Below are 3924 nucleotides of genomic sequence, written 5' to 3'. Positions count from 1 at the left end.
AATAATATATAAACTTGAAAATTGCCTCAGAGTATGTATCGGTTACTTTAGGTTAAAGTTACCTTTATGTAACCATGTGCAAATACATCCATCTGTTTAAGTCACCTGAGATGACCCACTAGAAAATCACAAAGATATCTGAGTCTTAATGTATGACTTTGTGAAGGCTGTTAGCAAAAAGGCTTCAAGTTTGAACATCTAAGTATTTGCTCTGTGTCTCCAGAGACATATGGTCCACAGAATTCTGTTGCCACCTATGACAGTTTTCAAGCCGTAGTTGAGAAGGGAATGGTATGGGTTCACTTCACATTTCTTGTCTGCTGTCATTTAATATATTAAATAAACTTTTATGACTAATTTACTCTACAAAGTGCTCAGCAACCAGTGACACCAAAAAAGTTGACCACAGTTGCTTTGCAACATTGCCCAGGTCTGCAACACTCCTGATGTTCTCTGGTTATTCTTGCATGAACTACAACAGCATATGCACACAGTTCTACGTATACAGCTGCATGCAGTCCTGGAGTTCCTAGACACGAGGAACTAACTGGCCTCTTTTCACCATATTTATATGTTTTGTGTTTTAGAGAATTTTGAAAAAAACATTTTTCTGATTAGGGAAAACAAACTATAAAAAACATGTTGATAATCTATTTTTGGATTGAACTTAATGCATGTGGAAAAACATGGTGCTATCACAGTTTGGTTTTTCTTTCTTTCCCTATTATTAAAGTTTGCAGGATTGCCCAGAATATCTCTGTGTTAAAAATTATTCTTTCTGTGCTATCTTCTACCTTAGTTTATATTTTGTCACCACTTTGATCTCATTGCCTTGATTTACATACTCCTTTAGTTAAAGTGATATGTAAAACAAGATTCCATGTCTAATAAAGATTTAGAATTTTGTCCCTAACATAATTATCTAATCATCTAATAATACTATAATTAAGGAAAATTCACTTAATGTCATAAAGTAATTCCAGTGTTCTATAATGTACATATATTTGTCTGCATACACATATGTATGTATACATACATACATATGTATGTATATGTATATGCACAGATCAATAAAATGTATTGATTACACATATTCGTTTATAATTTCTCCCAATATGCCAATGACAGTACTATAACTATTTATTTCAAGAAATAATTCATGTCAGCCCTGAAAACTCTAATGAGTACTAGCAGTAGATGTCAGATTTTGCAGATTTCTGAAAGGCAGAAAAGAAGATAAGATTGCGTTGATGGATATATGGGGGTAGAGGAAAGAAGAGATTAAATATCCAGGTGAAAAAGTTGTAAATGGAGGTGAAAGCCACTGTTTCTGAAATGCACTAAATTCAAAGTTAGCAGGTCCTGCCACAGTAATAATAGGGGTTGTCTGGAGGGCAGCAATTAGCATAGCTAATTGGAAGGCTGCCCAAGGCACACAGTGAAATGCTGGGAAGGTAAATCCTCCAAATTTTCCTCTCCATCATCCAAATTTACAGAGCTCTGGCTACAGCACTTGTCCTGACCTGAGTAAGACAACAGAAAGCTGCTTTCTAGAAAGGGGTAGACATATGGTATAGATGTTGAGCTTGGAGCAGGAAGAGTAGCAGTATTCAAACATAGAAAAATAAATCAATAAAGGCAGCCCCCCCAGCTGACTCAGAGGTAAAGCACAACAAAGCCGCTCCCCTTGGAGTGAAGTCCTTGTTAACTTTGGGAATTATGGGAGCCCTGGGCCAAGGGCCTGCCTTCTCTCAGACCATGTTCCGTAAAGGGAAGCCCAATTTACAGAAAGAATCACTCTCATTCCATGGCCCACTTTTGTGCCTCCTATTTGGTGGAAAGATATTTTGAGTAAAAACTTCAAAGAGATAGATCTTAGTAAATAAAACATTGGACTGGAAGAAATACAGGGAATGAATGCTAAGAAAACATATTACCAATTACAATAACTATTCTTAGAGAGAGTTAAGAGCAAATTATATCTGTAGTACAAGACCAGGCTACAATGAATAAAAAACAAGTGTAGAACAAGAAGGAACAATTCTTGCTAATAAAAAATATGATTGCCAAACCAAGTGAAATGTGGAAAGTCTGACTGATAGTATAGATAACTGAGGTCTGTGGTAGAACAAACGAAAAAAGGCATCAATGGATACATGAAGAAAGTACCACAATTAGGTACATTAAAACTTTCTGACCTTCAAGAGTAAAAAGATATTCTAAACTCTTCTAGAGAAGAAATCCAGATACCTAGAAAGACAGAATGTTCACATTGGCATCGGATTTCTAAGAGTGGTACTAAATTCCAGAAACTAATGAAGCAAGGCAAGTGTATCTAGAAACTATAAATCATATTAGAGGCCAAAAAAGTAATTGTTTTACTATGAAAAGACAGAATGTTTAGTCCTGTACAAAACTTTAGAATGTTATTTAAGGATCTGGTCTAGCAAAACAACAATAAGGGAAACCCAACAAAAAAGAAAATATCAGAATCAAAACCATAGAAGGAACCCAGAATTTTATTGGAAAAAATTAAAATGTAATATAAAAATCCAGAGTAGATGAGTCAAAGGAAAGCTGAAGGTGTGTAAGGAGGATAATTATAGTTTATAGCAGGAAATCATAAGATATCTAAAATTTCTCAATCAATAAATGCTAAGAATATTATTTAGAATTATTATAATGACCATCAAATAATTAAAACAGAAAGAGTTAAAAGTGTTTGCATCTCAAAAATAGTAAAGGAAGTAGGGTGAAATGGAAGATTTTACTCTTTACCTATTTAAAAAATATATTTACTTCTGTTATGATGTGTAAATATGAGGTATAAACAGATATTAAGGAGTCCAAATAGGGCAGTGTTAAAAGTCCTGGGTCAAGGACATTTTCAAATCTAGGTAACAGGAACTTTAACTCAATGTCTTAAACCAAAAAGACATTTGTTATATCAACTACCGTATTTCCCCGAAAATAAGACCTAACTGGAAAATTAGCCCTAGCAGGATATTTCAGGATGCTAGTAATATAAGCCCCCCCAAAATAAGCCCCAGTTAAGTCGTCAGCCAGATGGATGTATTTAGTATGTCTGTTGCAACACACGAGGGACATATTGAATTATAAAATAATAATATTAATATATATTTAAATATGAATAAACAATATTATTGACATTAATACTTAAAATAAATCATAATATAAATTATAATTAAGTATTTGTAAATACCCAAGCGGCAGCTTTGGGTGAGATAAATGCCTATGTAAACAGATGAACTTGAGACTTATTGCCGAATGACCAATTGGAGTACAAACACAATGCACGAATAACGTGCACACTTGATGATGAATGGACATGGCCTGTCTAATATGAATCTTCATAATTCAATACATCATGTGTTGTAACGGACATACTTAATTCACTCGGGTGAAATAAAGAAATGTTTTTTGAATTTTGGTGCCTGCAATTTTTCATTGCTTTTATGTTGACCATCATTCTTAACTGGCATCATTTTTGTTGCCACTCCTGCCTCGTAAGTCTTCAATTAACACTTGATTTAATGGTAGATTTAAAGGGAATAATATTTTGACCCCCAGACAAGATGAGTGCAAAAAGAAAGAGCTATTCCGTTGAGTACAAGAAAGGAATTGTGGAGGACTCCTGGGGCAAGAATCGTATGGCTTTCTGCAAAGAGAAGAAGTTGGATCTCCGAATGGCCTGAAAATGGCGAGCAGAGTACCTCAGTCAACAGGTGGACAAAGGAAATGCTAAAAAATGCAATTGTGGATCAGGTCGGCAACCATTATTTCCTGAGCTGGAAGACATCATCTGTGAATGGATTGCTGACAGGAGAACAAAGGCTTTGGTTGTGCGCAGGGCTGATATTCAAGCATTTGCCCTTGCAGTGGCACCACAGTTAGAAATATCCC

The sequence above is a fragment of the Rhinolophus sinicus genome, linkage group LG04 (assembly GCF_036562045.2).
Source record: "Rhinolophus sinicus isolate RSC01 linkage group LG04, ASM3656204v1, whole genome shotgun sequence".
Classification (NCBI taxonomy): Eukaryota; Metazoa; Chordata; class Mammalia; order Chiroptera; family Rhinolophidae; genus Rhinolophus; species Rhinolophus sinicus.
The sequence above is the reverse complement of the archived record's forward strand: the minus strand, read 5'-3'. Positions refer to the sequence as shown.